The 23360-nt window shown below is 38.9% G+C and overlaps 1 long non-coding RNA gene across 1 annotated transcript in view; it reads left to right on the forward strand.

The window, feature by feature from the left end:
• Positions 1–23360, forward strand: part of LOC128139691 (uncharacterized) — a 249408-nt gene that overhangs the window by 96733 nt on the left and 129315 nt on the right. The window contains exon 2 of the long non-coding RNA XR_008234469.1: positions 787–853. This is a non-coding gene — a long non-coding RNA (uncharacterized LOC128139691). The remainder of the gene's footprint in view (positions 1–786; positions 854–23360) is intronic.

A 23360-nucleotide genomic window follows, 5' to 3' on the forward strand; every position in this document is an offset into this window, starting at 1 on the left:
ATACTTCTTGACTCACAAATATAGACAGGGATGAGTACATCAGTGCTTCTGTGTTAATGATGATTAATTTGGTCCTACCTTTCATGAGATGGTGCTTCATGGAGATAGGTGGGGACTGGACCTACAATTGTGGAGGAATTCAGGTTTTTTGCCCAGGTAGGCACCATGGGGCTTTTAAAACAGGCTTGGGGAATTTGTGCTTAATTTATTGCCCATTAACAGAAAATTCTGATCAACATTTTGTGTATTAAGAAGAAAATAACATAAACAATTAAACAAAGAAACAGCTTTCCTCCCCCTTCCCCAGGCTCAACTTCAGCCAAACGCTTATCCTCCCCACTTCCTAGACTCAACTTCTCTCATTTTCATTGAGGGTTACACTTGGTCTGTACAAATTCCTCCAGTGAGGCGAGGAGTGGTGCAGGAGGCTGGCGTTGCATGTACAGATTTTGGTCTGCAGCTCTGAGCTTCTTACTGGTCCTTTGCTGCTGCTCTTTTGTGTAGTACCCCTGCCCTTGTGTAGGTTGCCCCTGCGCTGCAGCCCCTCAGGCGTCCCTTGTCTTGACATGGCATGCAGCAGTTGGGGACCTGCCACTCACAACACACACACACACACACACACACCAGCATGTGCTGTTGAAAGCGTTCATTTTATTTGATACTTAAAATGTTCATTGAGTGTAGGTAGGGGATGGCTCCTCAGCCCAGTTAGAGACTTGTCTGCAAGAGAAGCGACACAAGTTCTGCTCCCCATCCCAACTAAAATCTAATTGTTTTGCTTTACAGATTAGAAGAGCTTTAGCAGAGGAAGCTGAGACTTGGCCTGAGTGATTCCTGAAAGGATGTCTGAAAGGTAGGAGTCCTTGATCCAGACACAAGTCTGAGGCCAAATTCAGACATGAATTCAGTCGAGACACTGAATTCAGACATGAGTGATTTGATCTCAAATCTTCCACATCCTGTGTGAATGCCTTCTCATCCAGCTAGTTAACAAAGTGCTGTCAGTCACCACCATGACTGTGTATCTGCAAGGAGCCTAATCCTGTCATTCAGTGTGCCTTTAGTTCATTGTTGGATTTAGATACCAGGTGGTCTAATCACTGGTTTTCTGGAGATCTCAGGTGGGAGTAATGTCCCTTGCCCAGGCCAGAATATTTCAGGAATGCCAGTGACACAAGACTACAGTCATGTAGGTACATTTCAAGCCAAGAAGGAATGTGCTAGTGTTTTCAGGCACTTCGAACATGAGGTAGATGTTTGCCTGGGTTATTCTGAGATGCACTATTGGTCCTAAAGGCTTAAAATCCTGTTTTAAGCACCAAAGGGCATGAGTTTATACATGGGATTCATTTAGTAATTTCATATTAAAATAACAGAAGAAACTACAAAAACCTATGGAAGAATAGGGTCCTTTTGAGAAGGTCTGATGATAGACAAACTGTTCATGGTTCCACGTATTTCTTGATTAGAAAAGCCTCATTATATTCCTTTTTCCTGGTAAGATATTGTATCAAACATAATAGATTGAAATAAGTTGCTGAATGTTTAATTTATTTCATTACCTGTAGAAATATCTGGCAGAGACTTTTGTGTGGGGATGTAGCTGCTTTGCATTTCTTAATACTTCCAGTTTATAAATGTAACTAAATAGAGCATTGAAATATGAATGTGATTGTCCAGAACATCGCAATAGTTGCAGTTCAGTGCACTGGGACCACACACGCAGCTTCTATCTGTTGACAGGGACAGCGTAAATTTGTGGTTATCTCTGATATTTTGCAGTGAAGTATGCGTCTATATTTTGTTTGTCAGAACATTTGTTTCTCTTATTTTGACTTACTGGGACAAGACTCCTTTCTTTTTCCCTAATAGAATATTCTACTTCTGACTAAGCTGCATTTAAAAAATATTATCTGTTATTTTCAAACCACTCATATCTCACAAAAAGAGTACTATGTTGTAGTTATTTGTTGTTATTCTTACAGTAGGTATACACTTAAGGTCATTGTATTGCTTGCTCAGTGCTTATGAGCTTCCTTTGGTGACTGAATTTGCAAAGTACTGAATGCTGCTACTGATAGAGGTAGGCTTTAAACCGCTTACTTAATTCCACTGAAATCTATGGTACTACTTGTGTCCCTAAGGGTAAGCATGTGATCAGTATTTTGCTGGACTAGGGTCAGAAAGCTCAGTGCTTTGCAGCCTGGCTTATTAAGCACTGATAATGCAGTTTTAAAATCTTAATTTAAAGCTTAGCTGGACAAGGCAAGATTTCTATCGGGTAATGCAATCTGCCTGTGACCCTCTCTTCAGTTTCCAGTGTAATGTTAGCTTGTGTATAGACAGAAGTGCATCAGGGCCACTTGCATAGTAAATGAAGGGCTGCCCAAGTCATAGGGTAATGCATTGACAATGCATTTAGCTAGCAGATTTAACTCTGGTTTTTAGAATAAGCCCTAACGGTATATCATGTATAAACACAAACATGTCTGATGCCCAGCATGACTCATGTTTAGTTATTAATACAATCCTTGAGATAAGGTATTTGACAAGAACATGCCTTTATGCATGCTGAAACTAAGATGGTTATATAATACCAGGAGTAGCAAACAACTTTTTCAAAGTCTCATGCAAACCATTCAGGAGTGGGAACAGAATGCCAATTTCATTATCACCTATAAGAAGCCAAACAATGAGGCATTGTAGGCTCACAGACTGTGCTCAGAACAGGAGGTTTAAGTGCATCAGCCAGTCGGTAAACTCAGTCAAGCTAAATCCTGTCAGATGGAATATGTCTGTTAACAAAGCCATTAAGTGTATTTTAAATGTTAAAACTTTTGCGAGGAACGTTCATGGGATGAACAAGGGAGGATGCAACGAGCCAGGCAGTAAAGTTCATAGTATTAGTGGGTCCATAGTAGTTTTTTATCCACTGGTCTCAGGAGATTTTACGATGTATGCAGCTGGTTTTATGTGCATTTTACAGATCTGAAAATGAAGAACTTAGGAGCTGTGCTCAAAGGGAGCAAATGAAGGAAGATGCTAGAGAGGTAGAGAGGAATTGTTGAAAATACTTTTTGATTGCAGTGTTTTTATGGGGGAAAAGGATTCTGATGAACCTAGTTTTGAATAACTACTGATATTGCAATTTACCAAGTTACCAATTTTATGTTACAGTATAAAAGTACTGGTAAGAATTTATTTCTACAATTCTCTCAGGTTTCTAAGAAAGTTCTATTTTTTTACCTGAACAATTAATTGAGAAACTGTAAGAAAAAAAATCAATGAACAGGGTCAGTGAAAAAGGATATTCCCTTTGCCTAGTTACATCCACCACTTAAATAACAGTAGGAAGAGGCTGGATTTAAGAGAGAGAAGAGCCAAGATGGATCTGACTATATAGAAGCCCTGCCCTGAGTCAGGAACCTTCTGGAAAAGTCTACAATGTCCTTTAAAGAAATCACAAGAGAAATGGTGTCCTGGTTAATGATAAAGGACTACAGCTGTGATACTTCTAATTTAGTCTAATTATAGCATTCTCATAATAGTACTTTTCTACTTGAGAATACAAAATTGGAAAGCTTTGTATCTCCTGGTACCGTCTAAATATCCAGAACTTTTGTCAAAGATCATGCGGGACAAAATGTGTTAAATCAACACTTCCTCCCTTTTGCTCTGTACACCTTCAGGTGAAGTAAATTCCTTTCAACTTAACAAGGATACAGACAGCTGTTATTCAGACTGAAACAGTGATTTGATGAAGGAGTCAGAATTTTAATGTTTGGAGACTCTCTTGTGTTGGTGGAATAGCTCTTTCAGGCATTTCCTGAAGAGGACAGAGGCAGAGCTCCGCCGAATAATACCTGCAGTGCTCTTCAGGAAGTTCTGCCCAGAAGAAGCTCCATCTATCTTCTTGGCAGAGGTGACAATAAAGATGTTCCTCTTGAATTTATTTCTCAGCAGCAGTTAGCTTTTATCTGCCAAACAGAGCCGACTGCATTCAATAAAAATCATGTTCAAAAATGTTGACAAGGAAGAAGGATCCAACCTGCTGAACTTTTACAGATGTGTTGATATTCACATGCATCCCTCACACATTGCAAGGCTAGCAGTTACATGTAATAAACACCAGATTGTCCTTTAGTGATGTGATCCCAATGTAAATTTTTTCTGCTCATACTTATTAAAAGTAATAGTAGGGCGTTATTCCTTTATGGTGCCATTGACTCTGTAATTTGAATCTAATTGTGGTGAATCATATCACTCTCTGCAAGTAAGACATTATAGTCCCCTCTTCACAGGCAAGAAAACCCAGAAGAATTTGTAATTTGTAGCAGGTGTTACAGAGCTATATGTGATAAAACCATGTAAGGAATTTGATACCTTGACTGTTAGTTATGTGTGCTGATGCAGCTATTCTTCACCAGCACCCCCACAAAGCAGAAGAGTGGGAAAAGTTGTGGGTGGGATATTTCATTCATTTCTAGGGTTTTTCAATGAAGATTCTGCCATACCAAATATAGGACTTGTCAGTCTTCAAAATAATATAATGTAAGGGAATTTCCAATACGTTTTTGTTTCTATTTGTTTTACTTTCACAGGTTCTCCAGGGAATTTTTTTTCTTTAAAATTCCCAGGATGACAGAAGAGTCCTTGGTGACAAGTTGTTATAAGAACCTTCTTTCTCTTAGTGCGAATTCTTATGTGAAAAAGTTTGAAAATATTTTTTCTATTGCAACACTTACACATTATGGAAGTTAGGAAGACCTAAAGGGGACAGTGAAACCCAGCTAACATCCATTTCACAAGAACAGCAGCATCTCTCATTTTGAGGAACATGTGAATTTAGATCCAGATTGGGACTTAAATCTAACTCTAGCTGTAAACTTTCTCAAATTGTTGTCTGTTGTTTCTGTGGATCCACAAATCCCCATTGCCATGCAAGTATAAAACAAAATTATTGCAAACCTCAACAGTAACAATAAAACAATAAAATGTAGAGTCTCATCTGGCAAAGTGAACCCACCACAAGATGCTACTTGAGAGGTCTGAGAGAATTTATCCATTAAGTTAGAAATAGAACTCAAAATTCTTATATTTCATGTACAGCCTCAATATTAACACAGCATTCAGGCATTGTGGGCACCAGGATTCATACAGTAAAGTAGGGAGGACCAAAAAGTCCATAACTTTAGACTGAATTTAAAATTTGAATTGGGCTATAGTAAATTACTTCATAAGACGTCCTCATCTCAAATTCCTTCTGGTATCATCTATTTGAGCCCCCTTCTTAACTCAGTTAACCAGAATAATCCTTCAGGTTTTTATTCCCTGAAGACCTGCCATAATGTGAAATGGGACTGAGTTATTTTCCTCAGCTGTGGTCCAGATTTTTTTCAGTTTTGAGCAACAGATGCTAGTGTTAGGACCAGTTCTCACCTCCTTACTTTTCCCCATAGATTTTGTAGACTCATGCTTCCCAGACTGGACTTCCAGCTCAGATGTTCCAGTCTGTGACCTAGGGAAGCCAGAAAATTTAGCTGCTTTAACATGAACACACTCTTATTCCGTCACCGAGTTAAACAAAGGTAACAAATGTTTCTAAAATTGAGCTTTTCTTCTTGAGAAAGATTCAAATGTAATCATGTAAAAGGAGCTGAACTCATATGTTTATTTCCAATATACTAGTTATGTATTTCATGGAAAACTAGCAGTCTGTAAGGTGAATTAATATTTTCAAAACTAATATCCTTATGTAGGATCCTCCTCTGAAAACGTAGTTTATGTGCCTGACCTTTGAAGCCACCTTATTATAGAGCTCTGGCTGAAACGTTGGTTGTGTAATCAAGCTAGGATTTGGTTGGTTTGTTTTTCTTCTGTTAGTCATGAATGGGTTAGGAATGAACTAGCATAGTTTGCGATGACAGATTTAATATGTTGTTGTCCTCCAGCTCTTTCACAGAGTTCTGTCTGTGTGTGCGTTTACATGTACATATGCTTGCGAGAATTAATAAAACTACAGAGTCTAGGTTTTTCACAGTGAGAAGTCGGTAGTGTCTCTGTTGGAGACTGCTTGTGTTTGTCTTTGTTTGTCAGTGTTTTTATTTAGCCACAAAACAGAATTAACTAAAAATGCTTCATTTCAATTAAGAGTTTTGGCATAGGTCCTTAGACCAATTTTCAGGACATCCAGATGCAAAGAAATTTTGGTATTTGCCCCAGACTTTATTCCCTGCACTTGTTTCCAGAAGGCCAATATAAATCAGAGTTTGTAAACAAGACAGAAGGTAAAAAAGAAGCAACTTTTTAAGTGTTCCTACTTGGCATGGGAAGTCAGTATTATATAGCTGACTATCTCCCTAGGTTATGAACATTCTCTTGCCATGTGCATGTCATCCTTTGAGCCCAGGTTTTACTGGTGTGATAACACTGAATTTGTGTAAATGGTGTCATGTGTGTTTCAAGGTCTGTTGTTAAAACCCAGCCCTATATAGGAATGTCTTTTTATTCCTCATGCCAAATTTTCCTTGGGATGGAAGCTCTAAGTACACTGTTGCTTTACACTTCTAGGCTTGAATGCCTCTTTTTATAGCAGGTAGTAGATATACTTCCTTTTGTTCACTGTAGTAGCTGCTGTTTTATCACAGATTTGCTTCAGAGTATGTGTGAGGTAGGTTGGCAGCAGTTTCTGTCAGCTGCTTACATGATTTATTTTCATCATTTTGTGCATCTCTCTCTAACTGAAGTTATGTCCTTATCTAAGCCAAAATTCATTATGCTGAGACACACATGGTAATGTTATGATTATCTCTTAGTATTACTGGAAATAGGCATCAAATAACGTGTGATGTGTTGTTTTGAGTTCTTTTCTATCATAAATTCTGTAAATAATGTGGCAATTGAGGTAAACAAGATCGTGTGCAAAGTGTGCGTCACTAGAAGATAGTAAAAATTGCTCTTTTTTGTACTTTCCATATTACAGAAACTTATAACTCATGCTTGCTTATTTTCATCTGTCTCAGCTAGCGATGACAAACCAAGAGAGAAAATAAGAACACAGCAGAACTTACCTGGGATCTCAAACAGTGAACTTTTCTCTTAGCATGGGCTTGTCTTGTATATGTTGTTTTGCTTCCCATTTCTAGGTGCAAATGAAATAGATGAAAAATGTAATGAGATGGAGTCTTTTCTACTTTTGACTTTTGAATGCAAGCTGGCAGGCAGGATGATGGCAGGTTGTTGAACACTGTGGATCACTTTGGTTGCAATCTTATTTTTAGTGGACAGTTTTGGAAACTTCAAAACTGAAAAACATTCTCAGTTGAAGACAGAACAACTGAGCAGGCATCACAACTTTATTTGTCCCTTCACCAGTAATGTTTTTCTCCAGGTAGAAGTATGTAGAAGCTAGCATGTAGTAGGCTTGATGGGCAGTATGTAGATTGAGTTTGCATTATGGATGTTCATCCTCATAATTGTTTTCTAAATAATGTCTAAAAGTATAGTTATGAGAACACTTTTTAGTCCTCTGATCCAGGAGTGCAGACCTATCCCGTTTTCCAGCCTTATGTCAAGGCCAGATCTGTATGTTCACCAGTCTTTCCCCCCTGTGCCTACACTTGATTCCTGGGGAAATGAAATCCTGTGCATGGGCTGGCAGGGCATTGGGGCCATATTTTGGCAGATCGCTGGTCAGCATAATGGGAGAACAGTATTCCAGGGATCTGGAAGGAACTGGGTCTCAAATCTTGATGGAGGTTTTCCCAAAATCTTCTATGGGCAAAAGTAAACTTGGGAACAGAGTGCTTTAAGGGGAAAACTGAATAGGAATAAAGTGGACGCAGGGGAGAAAAGGGCAGATGGGATTCGGTAAGAAAGAAGGAAAGGTGAGCATGCTTGGCAGTGGGAGTGGGATAGTGAAATGAGGAGAGGTGGATTCCCTCTTTTCTATGGATACTGTTCAACAGACGCACAGTAAACGCAGACAAAAGTGACAGAATGTGCACCATTGAGTGGTCTGGTAACACCAGCAGACCTGAGGGGATCTTAATTTCCTGGTGCTTCTCCTGTTGAAAGTTGCTCTGGAGGCTTCCTCACAAAGTATAGGACCTTGTCTCTTCTCTGCTAAGCTCAAAGCAGTGGCTTCTTTGAAGGCTTGCCTCAGGGTTTGAGGTTTTTATTTGCTACTGATAGTTATGAAAGAAAGTGGACTGAGGTTTAATTCTCTTCATTGCCATCACTGGATTTGTTTATTCCAGGCTTGGAGCAGGTTCCGGTTTTCATGAGTTGTCGTCACCTGAAAACCAATGATGTTTTCGTCTTGATATGGATATGACCTAACAACTAGGAATGTGGTTGTGGTCTGGGGATTTTCTTTCAGTTTAAATTCAATATTTTGTCCTAGAATGTACTTTGCCTAATTTCTGATCCTTTTTACAGATGGTAGATGCAGTGCCATATCAAAATGTGCTGCATATAGGAGTACCTCAGCTTGCACTCAGTGATATTCTAGTCCCGGTGGTGTTAGGAGAGGGCAAAAATACTAAAGGGTGAACAAAAGCTATTAAATTAACATTTTTTACCCAAAATTTTAGTCCCAGATTTATGCAATTGGAGTTAGCAATAATATATACTACTTCTATATTTCTGTGGCTGATACTTTCTGACATTGCACATGATGACACCAAGTATTGAGATAAGATTTCTTGTGATAACAATTGTATCTTAATAGGATCTAACTGTTGACTAAATACTTTCATATCGTAAAAGTAATACACAGCTTAGTGGTTGCTCAATTAAGGAAAATTATGTTACGACGTTCTATTTATCTCATTGACTTAGAACAATGATTGGTGGAAACTCAGTATAATACACTTATCTGTTATGAAACTCTTGTCTGTGATTGTACCCATTCAAGAAAAGACTACTTAAAGGTTATCTTCTGGATAGGGAAGGTTATGACTTATAAAAACTCCAAAATATAAGAATGATCAAATATTTTTTGCTGAATATAGGAAATATATCTTAATTATTCTCAGTGATACTTTATTAATAATTTCCCATCTTTGCATAAATTTTTCCCAGCTTGCACAAAGTTCTGAATTCTTTGGCAGATAACAAACCCTTTTGTGGTAATGAGCGATAGCACTTTTTACTACACAAATATTTAAGAAGTTCTGACACTTAAGAGAGTTTCCAGGAACTATTAATCTAGTTGGATGTTTAAAACCAAACATACAAAATCGTGGCAGCTGTAGCTGCTGAAGTTTTTCCCCAAAAATGAGGCAGTGAGGTTAGCAGAACTAAAGGGAGACTAAATTAATGTGTTAGACCTGATGTAAAGATAAACCTATAAGGGATGATGGGGTAAGTGCAGAAGCGGGTAAGCTACTGGACCTTTGTCATCAACAAATAATTTCCTCTGTACTGTTTGCTATCCTGGTTCAAGAGATGAGAAAGTGTGCAGATGGAGTGTGAGAGATCTTTAAGAAAGCTGTATTCACTTAAGTCTTCTCAGCTTTTCCAAAAGTACTTGTCTCAAAATAATATAAGCTGAACGCAATTCTCAGAGATGTTTTAAGCCATCTGACTGGCAAACATACAGGGCTTATGGCTGTAGAAATGCCCTCCATGGGCCAAGTGAAATGTCATCACCTTAAAAAAGTCAGATACCTTTATTTGTAAATTAAAGAAACCTTGAGTTTATTGTCAGTAAAATTCTAGAGTCCATGGAGGCAAATTTCCCATTGGGATCTGCCCAAATCAGAACTTGCAGAATTTGGCCCAGTCACACAACTGGCACAGCGTGTATCTGTCATTGCTTTGTGTGGCAAGGTTTTGGTAGTGGGTAGACTACAGGGGTGGCTTCTGTGAGAAGCTGCTAGAAGCTTCCTCCATGTCCGACAGAGCCAATGCCAGCCGGCTCCAAGATGGACCCGCCACTGGCCAAGGCCAAACCCGTCAGTGACAGTGGTAGCACCTCTGGGATAGCAGATTTAAGAAGGGGGAAAAAACCCCTGTGCAACAGCAGGCAGCTGAGAGGAGTGAGAATATGTGAGAGAAACAACCCTGCAGACACCCAGGTCAGTGAAGAAGGAGGTGCTCCAGGTGCTCCAGGCACCAGAGCAGAGATTCCCCTGCAGCCTGTGGTGAAGACCATGGTGAGGCAGGCTGTCCCCCTGCAGCCCATGGAGGTCCACGGTGGAGCAGATATCCACCTGCAGCCCATGGAGGACCCCACACCAGAGCAGGTGGATGCCCGAAGGAGGCTGTGACCCTGTGGGAAGCCCGCGCTGGAGCAGGCTCCTGGCAGGACCTGTGGCCCCATGAAGAGAGGAGCCCATGCTGGAGCAGGTTTGCTGGCAGGACTTGTGACCCGCACTGGAGCAGTCTGTGCCTGAAGGACTGAAGCCCGTGGGAGGGACCCCACGCTGGAGCAGAGGAAGAGTGAGGAGTCCTCCCCCTGAGGAGGAAAGAGCAGCAGAGACAATGTGTGATGAACTGACCACAGCCCCCATTCCCCATCCCCCTGTGCTGCTTGGCAGGGAAGAGGTAGAGAGAATCGTGAGTTGTTGAGCCCAGGAAGAAGGGAGGGGTGTGGAGAAGATGTTTTAAGATTTCATTTTATTTCTCATTATCCTACTCTGATTTGATTGGCAATAAATTAAATTGATTTCCCAGAGTCAAATCTGTTTTGCCTGTGATGGTAATTGCTGAGTGATCTCTCCCTATCCTTATCTTGACCCACGAGCCTTTTGTTGTATTTTTTCTTCCTCTGTCCATCTGAGGAGGGGAAGTGATAGAGTGGCTTTGGTGGGCACCTAGCATCCAGCCAATGTGCATGTATCCTTTTTATTTTCTTCAGTAGTGTAATATGTCTCTGCTGTTCTGTAAGGATTTGTAGGTATTTTCTGTTACAGTATAATGTGTCAAGGTCAAACCCACCACAATATCTTACCATTTAATTTGTAACTCTTCATTATCTTCAGCTGTCCTGGACAGACATGTAAGTTGTGCACACAGGCCTTAAAAAGGAGAAAAGCCTACTTGTCTAAGTGTTTTGCTGTGATGGAACCAGTGAACGAATGAGAAAGACTGCAGTAGCATGACTGAGAAGGTTGGACTACCAAATAGAGAGAAATAAATTCTGAGGAGGGGCTATCATGCCAATATAGACTTACTGGGAGAGGCAAAGGAAACTTTTGCCTGCTTATTAACACGAGTCGATGCAGCATGTGTTCATGCAACAATGAGACGCATCTCCCCCTGCAGCATTGTACACACCAACCGAGAGGCCCTTATGTAGGAGCAGCAATCAGTTAGGTGAAACTCATTTACCATCACAAATTAGGTGTACTCACATCCGCTCATTTCAAAGCCAGAAAGTGGTGTTGGTGGGGTAAGCTCTTTCAAATGTGTTCAAATTAAATATGACAGCAAGTATTAATGAATGACAAGACCCATTTCAATCCAAAAGCTTACGTAAATGTATCAGAATTTCCTGAGGGAATTTCCAAGTTCTGAAATCTATTCTCTTACTAATAATGTAGTATTAAAGCATTGGGTTGTACTGGCCTCCAAAAAATGAATTCTTTGTGTTCTTTTTCCCTCCCAGGAATGTTTGAATGGCCTATTAGTGCTGGTAGGCTGAAAGTGGGGAGTCAAATGACTGCTGAAAGCACAGATGTTCTTGAAACATGTGGGCTTACCTTCAGAATAAAATCTGCAAAAATATTTAGACACTGACGTTCCATCAGTTTCATGTTGGTGCCTGAATATCTTTGAGGATCTAGCCCTTAATTACTATAGTGGAGGTAAACAGAAACATCTAAGATAAGACAACCTGAGTTTTAAAAAGCCTGAACATCTGCAGTTATCAACTTCAACAGGAACTGCAAGTTTGGTGGCAGGAAAGTGGGGATTAATTAGTACATGCAAGAAAAATCATAGTCCACTGTAATAAATTTATCCATATGAATAATTTCTGCAGCTTCACTGTTTGATAGTGATCCTTTGCACATCACCCAATCCTGTCCCTTTTCTTATGAAATGGAGGTTAAAGAAGAAATTTATTAATAAGATTTTGCTGTCTAGATATTGATCCCAGGTTGTGATGCAGGAGATATTTGGGATGCAGGAGATATTTGGAATGCAGGAGAATAGTAAACTTTAGCTGAAAGCTGCTTCCACAGTTATTTAATTTGTGGTGCTCCTTGTCTATTCTCATATTTTTCAGGTGAAGTATGCGCTTTATAATTTGATTGATAAGATTGGAGTTTCCTGCTGAAAGTAATTTAAAAGGGCCAGATTTATCCACTTCCTAGTGCTTTCCTGATTTTTGCACAAATTTTGAAAATTTGAGACCCACTTCAGTGATGATTCTAAATCAGTACCTATGTTCATCTTTCAAGAAAACCCACCCTTTCTCTATTTCCTTAATTTTTGAACAATCTGTCCATGCTGCTATTCGATATGTAGACCATTTTCTTTTATGCAGAACAATGTATAAACAGTTGCTCCTTTTACACATCTGATGCAATAATAACATTGATATCAGCCTCAGTGAGCTGGAATTTCCTGCGTAGTGGACATACCACACCAGAAGCTTCAGTTAGTTAAGCTACTAGATAAACCAGAGACTTTCTCAAATCTGCTGCTTCCATTACAGAATTATACACCACTTACACTTCCTCTATCCAGTCTGTCCTAGGCAGACTTTAGCATGGTCTTTCAGAGCCAAATTGCCTGAAAGGCTGTCACTTCAACCTCATGAACGTCTCTGCTTCTAAAGACAGGTCTGTGGTCTCTAACAGTAGCATGAGGTTACATATACACATAATTACATTTTGGAAATGCATCTGTGAGCTGACATTCTTTTCAGGGCAATACTTCTGGCTTACTGTGAATAAGTCATCTCCTCTGCTTTCTTAAGATTACTACTGAAGATTGTTCTGCAGTATTATGTCCTTGATGTGAAGTAAAGCCAGAAAAAAGGCTCCAGACTTGTCCTTTCTGCACAGTATAATCCATATGTATTTATCCTGTCTTATTTTCTAAACACATTTCTGATTTTGCCTGGTATAAAAATCACCCTGGCTTCCCTAGGGAGAAACACTGTCCAACACATCTGTGCAGAAACAGTCTCTGCTATAATGGAACAACAAAAAGAAATACATTCTTCATGTTGATGATTAATGTAACTAGACTTGGTATAGCCCAGTAGCAAAATGTTTGGGTTTTGGTATGTGGAAAATGTGTTAGTAGTGTAATTCACTTTGTTATGATGTAACTACTTTCTGAAAAAGCTAGAAAAAATAATAAGATAAAAAAATTCTATTCTTACCCAAGCAAACAATGGTGAGGTGTTAATTTAGCAGAAATTAATTAATCAGTTCTCATTCCCTTGGCTGAGAAATTGAATGATCAGATATGCTTAATGACCTGTTTTGGATAGAATGTGCTGAAGGACAAAGGAAAAAACTTTAAAATAACAATTCCAGAAGAAATCTGCAAAGTTATGCAAGATTCATACAGTTATAGAATCACAGAAATGTTTGTTAGAAAGGACCACTGGAGTTCTGTACTCTAGCATCCCACTGGAGCAGGACTATTACCAAACAATTATATCAGCCATGGCTTTATCTACTCAAGTCTTGAGAACCTCTAAGACAGAGGATTTCATCACCTCTCTGGTTAATTGTTCCAGTGATGCATCACCTTCCTGGTGAAAACACTTTTTCTACTATTCAGTTTGAACCTCCTAAATCACAGCTTGTGCCTATTTTCCTGAGATTTATCACCTGTGACCTTTATCACCACCTTAAGAAGAGTGGTGGTGTTTAGTTTGCTTCCATTATATTCTCTAATTCCTGTCTGAAATATCAAATTCTGATAGGTTTCATGCTGAAGTAGTAGAAAAGAATAGCAGATACAACATTATGACATTAAAGCACCAGAGTGGCAACGCTTATCTAGAACTTTGCAAAAGGAACCACCTCTCAAAGCAGAACGAAAAATTCATCCCCACATAACTGTACAAATGGCAGAGGACAGTAAAACAAGGCTCCCTCTAAACAGTTATTATCAGTGAATGCTGTGTGGTAGAGCTGATTTCAGAATGCAGAATACTTTGGCATTCAAAGGAGAGTTATGCAATACAAAAGGTGCGTAAATCTCCTTTCTTTATGCATACACATATTGACATAACTAGGCGTCTATTTACATGCCCACATCAATGCACATACTCCATCTAATTAGCCCAGAAAGGGTTAATCAAGGGCATAGTTACCTCTCCAGTTGGAATGAGCTTGCCAGTCAGAAAAGAGATATGAAGAAACCTGTAGCCTAGAGCAAAATGGGGGCAGTGAGTAGGATGTTGTGTTATTTTCACAGCTTTGCTCAGCCTATGTCTCAGAAGTTCTGCTAAAGGTGATGTGAGGTATGCAGGGGGAGAGCGGCTAAGAGTAAAGAGTAAGAAAATCTTTTGCTGCTGAAGTTATGATCCTTGAACTGTCAGTCAGAAGGTGTCTTTTCCCTGGTAAAAGAGGAAATGGTAGCTCTCAATATAACGGAACTAGTAAGTCATGGGTGTGGAAATATGGCCATTTGAACTTGGATATGACTTCCGATTTTCTCTGACAGCTAGTGTATACCATTCCCTACAGATAGCAAGGTGATAAAACAGCCAGCCTTGTTGTGGAACTCGAGCAGAGACTGAGCTCCTAGTCATACCTTTCTGTAAAGATTAGTGCTTTGGTGGCTGTAGTCTTTATGTTTTAAATTCCCTTTTCATCCATACTGTTCATAAACAGTGGGAAGGATGAGAAGGGAAGGAAAACTCCTCATGAAGTTCCATTGAGTTATAAGTCAGGGGATATCCAAGGGGAGATCGAGCTTCATCTTGTTCGTTATGTTTAACACAGTTAATTTCTGAGGAACACCAAGTTTCACAGTTTGGTGAGAAGAATGCGATATAGGAACTGCTCATAGAAATATATTGCACTTTAGGTTGATACCGTTTCTACAACTTCAAGATGATACAAGGTACTTTATTCTTCCCTATTGAATAATCTCATAGAGCTTAATGATGCACCTCATGGACTCCGTAGTACTGCAAATGATGCTAATGCCAATAGTGTGATCGCTGCTTTAGGAATGGACTGATGATAAACTGAGTGGAAGTGATTATACAGTGAAATAGTTTATTATTCCAAAGTAAGGAAGTTATAAGAAAACATATTTCTGACAAAACTACTTGAGAAATCACCCTTCAGAAAACATGAGAAACTGATACGTAAAGGTCTTTGGCAAGGCAAACTGACAAAGAAGGGAGTGAAGAAGGGCTGTTATCTAACGAAAGCAGCCGTCATAACAGTATAATAGTAAATTATTTCCATAGAAAGTAAAGGTAAGGAACAACAAAGTTCTAGAAATTCATTATAAGAGGAAGAAAAAAGAATGCTTATTTACAAGGGCAGGAGCACAAACTGCAGTTGATACTGAGAAAGTGGTGAATGATTTCTCCGTTTCCATTTTCAGGCGTTGTGTGCAGTTTAAAAATTTATGATATAGATATTTTTAAAAGGAGACAAAACAATAATCCTGAATATAGAAGCAGCAGGTTGAAGTATACCTAGGTAAAAAATGTGGTCACATTGCATGGGCCTAATGAAAATTAGTGCAGCATACTTAAGTCAATAATAAAACTAGTCTCTGAAGCGTGAATAATTATCTTTGAAAATCTGGATGATTTAAAAAAAAGAAATTCCAGGCATTTGTAAGCATGGATTCCAAGAGAGATGCTGAAAAAAATTATTACTTAGTAACAACAGAGAGAATAATAAATTCATAAACGACATGAATTTGTCAAAAATACATTCTAGTAAATGTATCTATTTTATTTTTTTAAAAAGGAAATTGCCTAATGGAGCTGCAGATATGATGTATCTTGAGCTTAGAACAACTTCTGTATTGTCACATCAATTCTCAGAATTCAGCCAGTGAAGTCACGTCCGTATAATGCTTTCCCCACAAGTTTTATTGCACAACTGCCTTGGTGAGACATTCATAAGGATTCACTGTCAAACTGGGAGAGCATTTCAGGGAGTCGGTCTCTATTTTTAAGCGATACCTTAATGTAATGATTCAAATTTTGAAATAGAAACTAAGCTCAAGCTAGGCTTTTTTGATAGCGGCTAGGGGATGAATGCCTCTGATGATTTGAATATTTGCACTGTTTTACAAAGAAAATGTTGATAGAGAATGCATCCTCTGGGATAACTCCAAAGAGTACTTGCTCTATTGCTAAAACAGTCCTTGATGTCAAAACTTTTACAAGGTATTGAAGGAACTGAGGTAAGGCAGAGGCCTGTGATGGTGCCTGACTTGCTCATCCCTGAAGAAAACAGAATGGTTTGATTCTGAGCCAGGTAAATATCAACGCTCTTCTGAATGATCTGCATTAAGGCCTTTTGCACCAGTGCTTTAAAAATATCAGCAGACCTGTTTGCAGCTAAGAAGCTGTGCAGAATAACAAACTGGATTCATCATTCTGCAATTCACTGTCTGTCTTGTATTTTATAACTAGTGAATGAGAAGGCTAAATTATAGGAGGAAACACCGTTTCTTACACAGAGGAAGGAGATGAGGGAGATGTGGTCTGATGATATGTTTTTTTCAGTTCTAAAGGTAATGGAACAGGTCTGGTCTCACTCTGTAATAATACCCATCCCTCCAGATGGAAGAATAATATAAACAAGTCTGTAAAAATAGTGCTGTTAACCAGCCCAGCTGTATGATAGAACTGAGCCTTTCATCTGTTGGGAATGAAGAAGCTAAAATAGTGCAGATCCTGAACATGATTGTTGGCAGAATCATCACCGTAAAAATAAAACTTCTTTCTCATGTCTCCTGGCATGCATGTGGCTCAGGCATTCAATAAACCCTTATTTCTGACAGGCCTCCGGACAGATATATATATATATATATATATATGCACACATATACAGGTGTCTATAGAGGAATAGTTATTTGTCCTAGTAGTGGCACTGAAAATTCCCCTTAGTCAGTAGAAAACACAAGCAGCTCACTTCTATGGCTCTACAGCCTTAATAACAAAGAAAGTTAAATTGTTGTCTTCTGGTCCCACAGTGCACAGGTGTATAAAATATACTTAGGTCAATGGTTACATGGATTGATGGTCTTCATGGATTAACTTGACATAAAAGGTGGCCGAATACGAAACAGATGCACAACATATTCTTTAGAAAAGTTGTTTTTAGGGTGACGTATAATGTCTTTGGTCTTGTGTCCACATCATGCTGTCAAAGGTTCTACATGGATTTCTGAAATTCAGAATAGGATGAAAAGAGCTTGAGTCTACACAACACCGGTGAATTTTTCACAAAGAATTTTTCTGCTAATTATTTCAAGACTAGGCAAATCTAGAGTAATACAACATGTGATAGCAATGCAATACAGAGATTGTTGATTAACAGATAGAAAGAATTCCAGCTTTACAACAATGTCCTCTGCCTTGCACTAGTTCACTTTCAAAGTTCCCTAGAGCATGTAATGGTTTCTGTATTATACTCAGCTAGAAATTCCATACCTCTGACAGTGCCAAATCCACTATGAATTGAATTAAATATGTCCTTTATCATAATTTGTTGCTCCCAGTCTGTGAATTGCTGCAACAGTTTCAAACATCTGGACTTGTCATATCACATTATCTCAGAACAATAACCATAAGCTGAGAAACTGGTCTGTTTAATAGAATGGTATCTGTGCGGGGCCACAAAATCACAACTAAGAACATTCATACTTCCCTACTTAGCGCCTTATGCTACAGCAATTTACACTGTACGGTTTTGTGCCTTCATCTTAGCTCTTGAGTGGAGATTGATTTAACAGAAAAAAGTGCTTTGTTTATGGCTGAATGTTTTTTGAACATAGGACTGGACAATTCTTGAGCAGGGCAGGAAAAGTTAGAAGTCCTTTACTAAAGCTTCATTCACTGCTGGGTGGTATATAAGCCTTTTAGTAGCCGTTAAAACAGAGATGAATGTTGATCTCTAATGCAATCCATGTTTCATGGTCTTATATCTGTTTCTTGACAAATACTGTGTGAGAAAAGCATCCCTTTACTGAATTATCTGTTTGGGGTTTTTTTTCATTTTTATGAATTATGATGAATACCTAAATTACTTGCCAATATTCTTTTTACAAATTATTATTGTTATGATAACAACCTACTGAAGATTCTTTTGGATATGTGGAAACCTTGTATAACCCCAAACTTGGAATATGCTGGGTGGTGAGTCTAATGCTGGATTGTCCACAGCCCACCTGTAGCTGCCACTGGCCTCCTCCTCTACTGATGGCAGCTCTGGGGGAGCTAAGAGTAAGGTTCATCCCTGCAGAATAACTTCACTGCTGGACCAAGGGCATACAGGAGCCTGGGGAGGCACTTAAGCACCATGTGGGAGTGCATTTTGAAAGATAAGCGGGAGCTGTGTAAGCCTTAGCTAGGGTTTTAAGAAGTGCTGACTGTATGTGCTGACACAGAGGTATGCAGATAGTTTCTTTCTCTGCCTGTGCTTGTGGCTGAACAGACGTGCATCATGTTGGGCTGTTGTGGGCCAAGGCTACTTGCCTGTGCTGACAGGATATATTAGGTCAAATGCAGTGTAATGCTAAGGTACCTACCTGGCTTCTGGGCTGAACCTGACTTGTGTTTATCCAGGCCAATGTGAAGGGTCGTAAACATGCTTGTTTACACCCATGCATGTACAGGTTACGTCATATGAATTTTATTGACCGTAAGTCTTCAGATGACTTACACATCTTTGAAAATCTCACTCCTTGTAGGCTATGAAGAATTTGATTTTGCATTTTCAGTCTGGAAGGCCAGAGTACAGTAAAGAGCACGCAGCATCACACAGTTGTGATATAGCCTTAGATCAGGTTTTCAGTTTAAAGGCATTGTGATTTGCTTTTACTTTATACTAAAGAAACCAAAAACATTTCTGTAATTAACTGAAATGTTGCATACAAGTTTGCTTTTTAGCAGCTGGAAACGAAGAAAAAGTATATTTGTACAAAAATGTATAGGTATCATCAGTATTCCTTATTCTTCTTTTTTGAATAATTAATAATGAGAACCTCTTCTCAGGAGTAAAATTCTCTCAAGTTTACATTTCTTCTACCATAGAACATACAGTACAATTTGTTTGTTTAAAATCTTCTTTTCATGTTACGTGCCATTTTTATTACCAAATTCCATTAATGCATCTTTTAAAAAGTCAATTGACGAATGCTGCTTAAATGCACAATTGAAATTAACTTCAGTTTGAAGCTCAGATTTGAAAGCATTGGTGTGATGTAGGTTTCTGTAGTATGTATGACAACATTATTTTGTCCTGCTGTACCTGAGATAGAGCAAAATAAGCCCTACCTAATTTTCAGGGCTCTTTGAGAGAGAGAACACTATGGTGTTTCTCCTTACATGATTACTGAATCACGTATATTTGCAATGGATGGAATCTGTCTTTTTATATAGCATATTTTACTCAGACAATATAACTTTTTCCTTTCGATAGTGCTTATGATTTCCTTAAATTTCTGCATTAGTCAAAGGAAGCAGTTGAATTAATTTAAATAATTTTATTATCTAAAATTAGTGATGAAAAACCTTGTGAGGAATGAGAATTAATGGTCCGGTCAAGTTATTCTTAGCTGTTTTCCATGTTCAGATCAGATAAAATCTCAACCAAAATTGTTTGAAATTATGAGAAATCTTCACCTCAGTTCTTTCCTGAGACTTACCCAGCCCTGATTCTAAGCTCACAGGCAACTCATCTCACAGCTCATCTTTCCTTCCTTCCAGAGATCAGCTCTGCAGTTCAGAATATACCAGTAGCCCAAAATAACAAGCTCCCTATGGCTGATGTCCTCTTCTGTTTTTACAGGCTGTGGAACTGGGATGAACATTTCCTGAGACCCCCTTAAAGACTTTACCTAAAAAATTCTGCACCCTGGCAGAAGGAGTGAGTGCGCTCTGTGTTTCAAAACCTGCAGACCGTATTCTCTTCATATTACAGTCTACTAGTGCTGATATAGAAAAAAGTTTCTTCATATCTAGCTAATGATGAACCTTGCAGAAGTTTTTCCCTTAAAGGACATTTCCTTACCTGAGCTTCAAGTGCAAAACCAGACATGAAATAATATTATGGGTTGCCAGGCAAATTCTCAAACAAAAAGCCACACTTACGAGTTTTATTTCATGTGTACAATTCAGTGGCAGTCTTACAATGACATGAAATAAGATTAAGATTGTTTTGAGCTCTGTGGCCAGGTTTTGTTGAAAGACTGAAACTCTTCAGCCTGAATTCTGCACTGAGAACAAAGTATAATCTGCCATTGGGTTTCTCAGTGTTGCAGTGTTGCAAGGTTGAGTGATTCAGCCTTCCCCTGCTTGTGTGATGAATGACCAGATTAAGACATCTCCTGAAATGTGGACCAGGGCTGGTCACCATAAGGGCCAAATGAAAGAAATACAGGGGTGCCTTTAAGATAAGATCACTCATTTGGAAACCTATTCTGTTGTAAGAGAGCACTGCACTTTTTGCTTGAAGAGTCCACCCAGCTTGTGTTTACTACAGTGGACACTTGTCTCGAATTATGAGAAAGAATGCAGTATTTTATTTTACGTTATTTTTTTAAATTAGGATATATAAGGCTCTCAAGTGAGACCCCCAGACTCTATTTTGTAGTGGAATTTAAACTGATGTATTAATGACTCTCTGGTGTGTCTAGATGAAGAGCACCAAGATGTGCTAGAAACTGCAGCTTGTAGTTCTTAGCCCACAGCAATGGTTCTCGGATTAGAAAGGATTCCACTGTGGTTTTGCCATTTTATTTTATTTTGTATATCAGTAGCTCTTGTCTGTTGAATACTACAGAGCAAGCTCACTAAAGAGGTCAGATTATTAAATTTCTGAGAACAGCAATGAGATAATTTGTATATTCTTTGTGTCTCTACAGGGCAGCACAGAAAAGTAACAAGCAAGAACTTTATTTTACCAAATGAGTATCTCTGCTCTGTAACAAAAGTATCTGTTCTTCTGTGGCCAAAAAAAGTTTAATTCAAAAGATTTTTCTTTAGTAAATTAATCCAGCTTTGGGCTGGATTTACTCAAATACTACACTAATGCAGGATGAAGAGCTGATGATAGACTACTGGCAAACACCATGGTCATAAACAATTTTTTTTCTTATGCACGTGTAGTTGCAAGGCTGCCTACCATCATTTCTGCGAGTTCTGAGGAGGGAGGGAGGGAGGCTTTGGCAGGTGTTTGTTCATGCCTTGACAGTGGTCAAACTTCTAGCAGAATAATTCATAATTATAATTTTAGAGGTTAGCTGCTAGACGCTGGACTACGGTCCGACTCCTATATTTTTGCTATTTTGTCAGGAAATAGTTTTACACAGCACATGTTTAGAAACCTGCTGTACTGTGTCACATTCAAAGGAGGTCTTCTAAACTTGTGTCAAGAGCTTGGTGTTATCTTGCTAGCAAAACCCAGGTTTACTTATTTTTTTCATTACTTTTATACCAGATACTACTTCGGCAGTTGCTGCTGAGAAACACTAAAATAGCTTAAAAATAATACAACAGTAACATCGATACACGTCAGAGAGCTCTGCTGTAGATGCTTTGGGATGAAATACAAAACCTTCCAAATAGCTGCAAGTGAAAACAAAACAATACATGCTGATTTATATTGCATTCTGAAGGTTAATAAAGCTGGGATCTAGCAAAGAGCACATGAGAGCAAACTCCATAGGAGACATCTGCAACTGATAAGTGGTGTTGCCAGTGCTGCAGAACTCAATGAGAGAATTTGACAGTAAAAAGCATCCTTGGTGGTTTTTGACTGTTTAATTAGCTACTGATAGGCAACATGAGAACACAAGAATGGATTTAGGCTTACGTTGGTGAAAAATATCTGGTCAAACAGTCAGTCCAGCAGGAAATGTTTATAGCTTTCAAAGTTATGTCACACCCACAGCATGTGAGTGGACTGTGGAAGACTGATCTCTCCAGGAGCTCCAGCTGCAAAAAACCCCAGACCTCAGCCTGGAAATGTATCATGGAGTCACCTGAGGATAGTCCGTTAGGTCCAATTTGTGTCACTCAAGATTAACACCTGGATGCGTGCAGGAAAAAAGAATTATGCCACTTCAGTTAGGATTGAAGACAAGGGCTGGTTCACCTTTTATCTCTGGTCCCTGTCTTCACATGATAAAATACACTGTTTAATGGCCACAATTCTTGGTGGCCTCAGCAGAAAGGCTAAAGATAGGTTAAGTTCTGAAGTTTGAATTACTTTTTCAAATTCCTTTTGGAAGTGAGGCCTGTGTAACCCAATGGAAACCTATTGGAAGGAGAAGCTGGAGGAAGTTATTGTTGTTCCTGCGTGTGGTACTTGGTCCATGACTGGACAACAAATCTAATTCTTGTGCATCGTCAGTGTCAGGTTGGCTATAGCTGTGATGTGTTTGGGTATGCTCCATGTGCCACGCTGGAAGAAACTAATATGTGGGGAGGGCAGAGGTTTCTTATTTCTGCCACCAACAGTAAATCTTATGTCATTGTCATATAGCGGCAAGGGGTGGGAGAAAGCAACTAAAATATCAATTTCTTGCAATTGTCCAATCCACAGCAGCATCTCTGCCTGCACCCTTACATTTTGCTAGAAAACTGATTAAAAACCCCCAGAAAGTAATTTAATGCTTCATTTTCTAGTTTGCAATATTTTTAACTGTAAAAAGGATAATGAGAAGTGAAGACCTGCAGACACGGGAACAGGCTCTTTCCATCACGGAAACTGAACTGTGGGTGTTCCCTTGGCAAGCTGCTTTGTCTTGTGTTTAAGTTAAATTTGGAATAATCTGTACTTTTGGGGTCTAATTTTGTAAATACTTAAGCACGGAAGTAAATGTACATGTGTAGCATCAGAAATGTTAAATATATGTAAAGAAAGAGATTTGTAAGTGGTAAATATTTGTTAACAATACTTTCAATGAATAAGGTTCTAATTAAAGCTTCAAAGGAAATGTGGCCATTGGTGGTACATATTTAAAAAGAAGTAGGAGAGTGTAAATTACTCCAAGAATCAGTAATTGGAAAACAGAAAGTGAGGCTAAGATTTCTTGACAATGTTTCTCTAATTTCAATGACAACAGGACTGCGGACAGTTTATTTTAACCTTATTTAAGAGCTTGTCTGTCTGTCTATCTGACAAGAGAGTAAGGTAAATAAGAGTTATGCTGTAATAGCAGTATACAGAGAATATTCC

This window comes from Harpia harpyja, chromosome 3 (genome assembly GCF_026419915.1).
Source record: "Harpia harpyja isolate bHarHar1 chromosome 3, bHarHar1 primary haplotype, whole genome shotgun sequence".
Taxonomy (NCBI): Eukaryota; Metazoa; Chordata; class Aves; order Accipitriformes; family Accipitridae; genus Harpia; species Harpia harpyja.